The sequence below is a fragment of the Rhinatrema bivittatum genome, chromosome 18 (genome assembly GCF_901001135.1).
Source record: "Rhinatrema bivittatum chromosome 18, aRhiBiv1.1, whole genome shotgun sequence".
NCBI lineage: Eukaryota > Metazoa > Chordata > Amphibia > Gymnophiona > Rhinatrematidae > Rhinatrema > Rhinatrema bivittatum.
In genome coordinates, this window is record NC_042632.1 from 27,826,694 (window position 1) to 27,835,379 (window position 8,686).

The following is an 8,686-nucleotide window of genomic DNA, read 5'->3' on the forward strand; positions in this document are numbered from 1 at the left end:
ATGCCCCTGAAGCAGCAGTGAGCGAAACATTGTGGTATGTTGAGCTAGATTTTTTTGTTGAATAATGTAAGGATACTACAATTCTCTCACAGATAAAGACTTTCAAAAACAAGGGGAAAAACTCTCTAGCTTATTTTACTTACATACATTTTCAAAAACTTAAAAAATAAGGTGGTTGGTGTGGCTATGACCATAATGATTATAAAGAACCTGAGGCATTTAAATTCATATTAAGCATGGACATTATGAATAGTCCCATCTCCCAATTATTAAATTCAATTTTTTCAGCACTTTTCTAGTGTTTGATGTTTGGAATTCTCTAGTTTAGAAACTATTTTGAATTTTGAGTTAGTGTGTGCTATTGTTTCTTTTATTCAATTTGCTGCATCACTTTTTTTGACTCTGAGTATTGATTAATCCATGGATATATCTCTTACATCTTCCACAGTGAATACCAAAGAATTCATTTAGTCTCTCTTCTATGGCTTTGTCATCCCTAAGTGCCCCCTTTACCACTTGATTATCTAATGGTACAACTGACTCCCTCACAGGCTTTTTACCTCGAAGCCTGGGATTGCAAGTGGCTGAGTGACAGAGTGCTGTAAAAGAGAAAAAGAGAGATGTAGAGTAAGAAAGTACCTATATAAGTTGTACTATTATCCTTTTTGGAGAAAATCTTCACAATGCAGTGCATTTTACCTGAAACATATAATAGAGAAAAATAAAGACAAAAATTACACTGATTTTATTGTTTATTTTGCACCTAGCTAGATGAACTCACAATTCAACAAGGTTCCAGATTTATGTTAGCAACAGTCAGACAAAGCTTTCTTGTGCAAGATTGGCATGGATAGCATAACAAGGTCTTGCTTTTTTATTTCCATAAAGTTAAGGAGTAGGTACCCAAGGAGAAAAGGATTGAAGAGACAGCAGTCTACATTTCAGAAGAAATCACAGCAAAGAAGATGCGAACAGAAATAGGAAATAGAGAAGTGTGTGTACACCTGACTATTTTTTGTCTGATCGGATTACAGAAACAGACTACAAGTGCTGATTTCATGAACTAACTACCACAGAAACACAGTCTAATAATACCACTAGTGACACAGACTGGATCTACTGAAACAATGTTTGTCAAACTTATAACTTACCTGAGTGGGTTTGCAGAAGTCAAAATCCTGGAAAAAAAATGAAAAGACAGGAAGGATCAATCTTTATTCCACCAGAATTTTATTAAGGATGCAAAATCTTGAAACAAGAAGCTCAGACAAGAAAAAACAGCTGGGATAATCAGTGATATACCCAGCTATCTTAAAGTTAGCTGGATAAGTTTATCCAGCTAATTTTAGGACAGCCCTCTGGCCCGACCAGAGTTAACCCGATTACTTATCCAGCTAACTTGTCTCCTTCCCAATCCACCCATTCCCTGCCTGAGTTATCCACCTAAAAACTTAGCCAGACAAGTCACTTACCCAGCTAAGTGGCATCCTCTGATTGTAGCCAGATATTCAGCAGCATTCATTCAGCAGATATTCAGCAGCCAGATATTCAACAGCAGATATGTATGATTTATCCAGCTGTTTTTTTTTTAATATCGGGTTCTTTATTTTTTTCAATCATGTTGGTCCCAGTCTCTTGTTCTTGGCTTTTTCTTATCTTCTAACTCCTTTTCTAAAGTCTCCTGTCCATTTTCTGTTTCTTGTCTTTCCTCCTGGCTTCTTCATCTGCCTCTGATTGATTTTTTCCCCTGCCCAGCATCTCCCTTCACACTCTCCCCCACCCCAGCATCTCCCCTCACTATATCTCCCCCATGCTAGCCCAGCATCTCCCCTCATACTCTCTCCCCACATCCCATCTTCTCCCCTCTCTCCCCCCACCCTAACCCAACATCTCCCCTCACTCTTTTCCCTCTCACCCCACACCAGTATTTCCTGCTGCCCAGCATTTTCTCATCATGGCCCCATCCCAGTTCCTCCTCCCTCAATTTACTTGGCTCGGTTAATAACAGAAGACCCTGAATATCGGGAGAAGGGATAGGAGTCAAATGTATTTGCAGAAAGGCCATAATGGGCTGAAGAAAGACCCAAAAAATAAGAAGTAAGTATGGGGCCTATTGGCAGCCAACAGTGCTCTAACCCTGAAACAACCCCACCCACTGCTGCCGCATGGGATGCTGTTATTTAGGAAACCCGTGTGAGAGGTGGGGGTTACTTCAGGGTCTGAGGGCTCTCAGCTGCCGATAGGCCCTTTACTTCCTATATTTTTGTGTTTCTTGGACTACACCACGTCCTTTCTGCAAGTGCAAGTGCTCCTTTCCTCCATAGTCCCGGCAATGTTGCAGGGGATAAGCAAAAGGAGGAGATAGAAATGGGGTGGCAATGCCACTGTGGAGAAGGAATTAGCCATGTTCTGTCAGGTCCTGGTGGAGCAAGAGAATAGTGCAGTATCCTGCTGGGCCCAGAAGAGGACAGCGATACAACTCTGTGCTCTCTGCGACGCACCCACTGATCTAAGAGGTGAAGTTCTTCGAAGTACAAATGAAGAGCAGGATTTGGGGGTGATCATATTTGATGATCTCAAGGTGGCCAAACAGGTGGATAAGGTGACAGCAAAAGCTAGAAGGATGCTTGGGTGTATAGAGACCCCTCCCTCCTTAGATCTTCACTAGAATTTCCTAGCTCAAGCCTTGAGTTAGGGTGCATAAGACAGGAAAGTGCAGGCCATCCCTGACAAGCACCTCCAGTGGCACTGCTTTGATTGGTCCGCCAGTCTGTATAAAAGCTGGCAGGGCAGGAAATCAGTGTGGGAGCTTTCAGTTAAGTTTTGAAAAGGAGGAGTTTCCCCAGTCTCAAAATTTAGGCCCCCATGACCCGATACATAGGAGAAAGGGAAGAGGCATATCCCGGCCCCATGACCCGATACATAGGAGAAGGGGAAGAGGCGTATCCCGGACCCATGACCTAATACATAGGAGAAAGGGAAGAGGCGTATCCCGGCCCCATGATCCGATACATAGGAGAAAGGGAAGAGGCGTATCCCGGCCCCATGACCCGATACATAGGAGAAAGGGAAGAGGCATATCCCGGCCCCATGACCCGATACATAGGAGAAAGGGAAGAGGCGTATTATCCCTAGGCAGCACCCAACCATTCGGGAAGATGTCTCGGAGAGAGAGAGAGAGAGTGCTGTACGGACTTTATTTTTCTGTGGATCCTGGCCCTGCCTCAGAGGATTCCCCACCCCCCTCCCCCTCTGCCTGGAGGAGTTCATGGAAGTGACCTGCGCTTCCCTGCCTGCACTACAAGGAGGGACCACAGTGAGTTCTGGAGATAATTTGTGTTCCTGTTTTTCTTTTGGGTGGAAACTTACCCACCATATGTGCCTGGGGAGAAGGAGCTGAGGAGGACAGTATTTTTGTTTTTTGGGGACTCTTTACCTGAGAGGTCCTGGCTTCCGTCCCCTGGAGTAAAGGGTATCCTAGTGCCTTTCCATCCTGAGATGCACTCACAAGGAGGGCTTGGACTGTATTTTTTTTTTTTTTCACATGTGGATTTGGAAGATTAAATGAGGACATTCCTGCAATTTGTTCTGAAAATTTTGTTGCAATAAAGTTTTTTGGAACCCCCCACATGAGCATCCTGGGAGTCCTTTGGTGCTGATATAGAGGCTGAGTGTGAGAGGAAGGCAGCAAACGGTGAGTACACCCGAGAGCGAATGAAAAAAAGAGCGAATGAGAGAGCCTCTTTATTTTCCCCCTTACTTATGATTCAGCTAAAGATTTTACAGTTGTTATAGGATGCTATGATCACATTATTCCTGTTTTGAAACTATTACCAGTTGATCCCTTGAGGTTTATCCTTCCTCCCAACGTCCCACTCAAAGAATCCCTGCCCCAAGGTGAAAGGACCCGTGCTTGTTGACCTGGGACGTAGCCCTGGGACTGAGTGCGTCCTCTGCACCAATTCGGCCCTAAACACCCAATTGGGCTACAGGTGCCTAGGGAGAGGAATGGTCAGCAGAAAAAAAGGAGGCGATACTGCACCTGTAGAAGTCCCTCTGAAAAAGTATTTCAGTTTTTGCAAACTTATTTGCTGTGCTTATTGTAAAAGATTTCCTGGCCCTCCCTACATTTGTCCGTGATAAGAATGAATTCATCTATAGGAAAGAAAAAAAAAAGCCCATTCTGGCTGTACGGGTATCATGAAAGGATCAAATTATTATCAATCAGGAAGCTCTTTCAAGTAAATGGTGCTGAGCAGCAATGAGAGAATAAAGCAGAAGTACCCCCAAAGCATCAATCGGCTTGAGAGCCTTTTAAAAAGCCTCGGCCCATTCCCGAGCTACTTAAGGGGGCTCTTCCTTTCATGCAGCTCTTCAAGATCGCGAGCTGAGAAAGCAAATGTACGGAAAGGTGAGGGCTGAGCTGGAACAGGTCTAAGGATTGAAAAATGGAAAAGTTGAAAAAAAAAAGGGACTGTGGTAGCCTTGATTGACCGACCGTCTACAGCAGACGCGAGCAGCATTTTAAATTGTGCCCTAGATCAGGGATCCCCAGAGTACAGCCCATAGGCCAGACCCGGACCCCCAAGCTTGTTTTGCTGGCCCACCGTGCTTATTCTTGGTACCGCCAGATCTGGCAGGTAGAGAGAGGTTTTCTGTTATTTTTTGTTTGTTTTTTTTACGCACAGCGCAGCAGAAAGGTGATGGGGTTGCTTAGGACCCTGCCAGTGAGAGGAGAGGCCACCAGAGGAAGAAAAGCAGTGGCAGGGAGGCCAGGCCCTGCCAGCGGGAGAAGAGGCGGTCAGGCCATGCCGCTGAAGGAGGTAGGGAGTGAGAGTGAACTGAAGAGAGAGAGAGAGGAACTATTGAAGTGAAAAGAAAGAAGAGGGTGAGGGAACAACAGGAAGACAGAGGAGGGGAACGAAAAGAAATGAGAGGTTTGGTAGCAGGGAGTGACAGGAGTGAGAGTGATGTAAAGAGAGGGAGAAGAGTGGAAATGAGACAGAAGGGAAAGAAAGGGGAGAGAGATAAGTGAGAAGCGAGCAGAAGGGGCAGTGAAAGGGGGAGAGGTGAGGGACGGGGAAGGAAATGAATGGGAGGGGAGTGAGTGTGAAGTGAGAAGAGAGGTATTGAAAGAAAAGGAAGGGGGGAGGGGTGAATCAGAGGTGTGAGGGAGGGGAAAGGAGCGAAGAGAGGAGTAGGCGAGAAGGTAGAGAAGAGAGTGAAGGGAGGGGAGTGGTGGGGGCTGAAAAGAGGTGAGGAATGAGAGACGAGAGGGGAAGCGGTGAGAATGAAAAGAGGGGAGGGAATGAGATGGAGGGAAAAGGGTACGCCACATAAACATGGACGCATGCACCCACTTCAGGGAGCAGACACAGGGGAAGGGGAAGCCAGGGAGCAGGGGTGTCGAGAGTTTTCAGCTTTTAGAAGTTTGAAATTATCATTATTGACACTCTTACCTGGGAACTTTTGATTTCCAGATGCCCTAAGATTGTCATAAATTAGCAGGGAAGGGGCATGCACACACATTTTTTCACGTACACTCACATGCTCACTCTTACTCCTCTCATTCTCCTTCATACACACGCACACACACACACACAAACTCACTGTTCTCCCTCTTCCACACACACATGCACACTCACACACATGTCCACACAGGCTCACTTCTCTCTCAAACACCCATATCCATGCCCACTCACACTAATTTCTCTCTCACACACCCACATACACTCATTCATTCTCTCTCACTCATGAACATGCTCACGCATTCTCTCTCCTCACCCCGAACTCAGCAGTCTCTCCTCTGCCAGGCTTGCAGGGCCAAACAGATCCCCTGCTGGGCTCGCTGGATCTCCTCCTCTTTCCTTCAGTCGTGGAGGCCCACGCACCTCCTCCTTGCTGCCCTGCGGCCTGACGGATGCCCTCCTTCTGGCACTCAGGGTTCATGCTCCCCCTGTCAGCCACACAGGCCTGACAGATCTTCTCCCAGGCGCGCATCCAGGTGACTCTTTCTTTCTTCTGTTTTTGTAGCAGGACCCGGGGTTTTCTAGTGCTGGCCCAGAGACCCGGCAATTCCTTTACAGTTGCAGAGTCTCCAAGCCAAATCCAGAGAGCTCCCAGGCTCTCTGGATTTGTATTTTGCCGAGCCTCTGTCGAGCCTCTGTCTTTCTGTTCGGCTTTGGTCTGTTTCTGTGGCAGTCTGGACCTGCGATTCTTGTTTTTGTTGCCTTTTGCACTGTTCTGTAATTTATTCTGTGAAAGATGCTATGGATATTAGAAGCAGAACGGGGAAAAAAAGGAGTTCCAGTTCTTTAAAAGAAAATGGTGTTCAAATTAAAGTACGGGACATGAAAAGTGAGTCATTAAAGGGAAGAATAGCTGGGCCCATGGATTCCTCTCTCGCGAAACGTGGCTACGGTGCTCAGATAAGCCCCATGGGATGTAGTTCAAATTAGTTTACAGAGACAAAAGTCCTGATTAGATAAGAGATGGCTCCCAATTTGTGTCATTGGGAAAACATTTTTTTGCAAAGCAGGCTCAATGTGTGTCCTGGCACATAAGCATAGGAAGTCACTAATTATGGGCTACTTGAAATATTCTTATGAGTGTGTGGAGGATTACTCTTAAAGCCTCTCTATGATTATAGCACTGAGCAGGCTGAAAGTCAAACTTTACAGGACAAATGCTGAAGATCCTGCACTTCCTTCTGAACAAACTCTCATTACCACTTCCTCTGGGTGGAAATCCCATGCATCCACCAGCCTTTCCGTAAAGAAATATTTCCTGACCTTGTTCCTGAGTCTATCTCCTTTGCGTTTCATATCATGACCCCTAGTTCTACAACTTTCCTTCCACTGGCAAAGATTTGATTCTGGTGCATAATTAATATTTTACAGGTATTTAAAAGTCTGCATCCTCTCTCCCTTATCTCTCTTCTCCTCCAGCACGTGTCAAAAACTTAAATTGCATCTTTCTCTCTCTCTCAGTTGTACATTTCCCGTTAATTTTGATATACCAGCAAACATGCCTTTAAGCCCCTAGCAAATACTCCAGATGAAAACTAGCAAGTACTTATCTAAAATTATCTCTGTTGGGGCCCATAATGTGAGAATTCCTTTATGAGAAAATTCTTGCCGGTATTTACAAAGGATGATTTCCCACCCTCACTTACAGCACTTGAATCCACCATTTAAATAGTCTGCAGAAATTTTGGGAGCGGCATCAGCGGTACCAAAAGGTTTTGAACTGCCCTCATGCCAAATGTGCAAGCGGGCTGGGAACTGTAGAACAAAGCTTATCTGTTTTGAAATCAGCGAGATGCATATTTGAGAAAATTTCCTTCCTTTGTTGAGACACTTTCAGTGAATAATCCTGAAAAATTCGAATGCGCTTTGTCTCATAAGTGATTTCTTGCCGCTTGCCATACATGCCTGCATGATCCTCTGCTTGTGCATAAAATTTAAAAATTTTGCAATCACGACCCGAGGTCTTGTTTCTCCCTCTTGCTGTCTCCCAAACTTTCTATTATAATCTGATCTGTGAGAGTTGGTAAATCTAAAGCCTCTGGGAGCCACGTGGCCAAAAGCTCGGGCAGATTCCTTTCCTCCAGAATTCTCACTGAAACCCACAAAATGCAGATTATTTCTGCGAGAACCATTTTCCAAATCATCCAATTTACCATCTTAACTAAGCAGTTGTGCTTCTATTTTCTTTAAACTTAATTCAGTCACCACAGACTCATCCTCCCATAAGGAGATGCAACCTTGCACTGTGACTAATCAGGGGCCTAATTCGGAAAAAGAATGTTTAAGATCTGCAATCTGGGTAGAAATCTCCATCAATTTCCCTGAGAGAGCCGCGACCAAGGCATTAGTTACCTCTGCAACCACAGATTCTTTATCACTGGAGGAAGGCCCTGTTTCATGTGTCGCCACCGCCATTTTAGCATGTCCCGTCCGAGATGGCTCTCTTTTTCTGCCTTTTTATGGGCAGCCCCACGCCTCCCGGAGATCGCTGCATGTAGCAATCAATTGACATGAAGGGGGATCGATGCCGATGATAAACGCAGATTGTTCAGGGGTGGTGCTTGGAGCCCGGAGTTCAGCGAGCCTCCAGGCTCACCACCTCACGTGGCCTCCACCATTGTTTTAAAATGTGCAGTTGTTAGACCATTCCAAAAAAAGTAATTTTGATCCTAGAAATGCTGCTTGTTATCAGCCAATCTCTACTCTGCCAGTGTTAAATAAGATTGTTGAAAAAGTCGTATTAGCCCAGTTGACTGACTATTTGGAGGATAATAGTATTTTAAGTAGTCATAAAGTGGGCTTTCACAAAGGCCAGAGTACTTGAAACACTGTTGGTTTCAGTAAGTGAGTTTTGTTCCAGTATATTGATAGGGGTGAATCTTGCATTATGATTTTATTTTAGATGTCTCTGCAGCCTTTTATATGGTTAACCATGCGGCGCTGCTGGAAAGGCTTTTTACAATAGGCGCTGCAGCCAGATTTTAGAATGGTTTCATTGTTTTATTGCTAATCGAAGACAACAGGTAGTTTTCGATGGGCAATATTCCTCCTGCCATCAAATTAAAGCTGGAGTTCTTCATGGCTCTGCAACACTCTTTAATATTTACATTCAGCCCTTATGTCAGATTATATTGAATTGAAGAATTGGTTTTAAAATG

The 8,686-nt window shown here is 44.8% G+C and overlaps 1 long non-coding RNA gene across 1 annotated transcript; it reads right to left on the reverse strand.

Moving 5' to 3' along the window:
- Window positions 1-643: 643 nt before the first annotated feature.
- LOC115079998 lies at window positions 644-7,956 on the reverse strand. The gene is made up of 3 exons (XR_003853480.1): window positions 7,881-7,956; window positions 1,152-1,178; window positions 644-699 (listed from the first exon to the last, which is right to left on the reverse strand). It is a non-coding gene; the product is annotated as an uncharacterized LOC115079998 (long non-coding RNA).
- Between the last annotated feature and the right edge of the window lie 730 nt (window positions 7,957-8,686).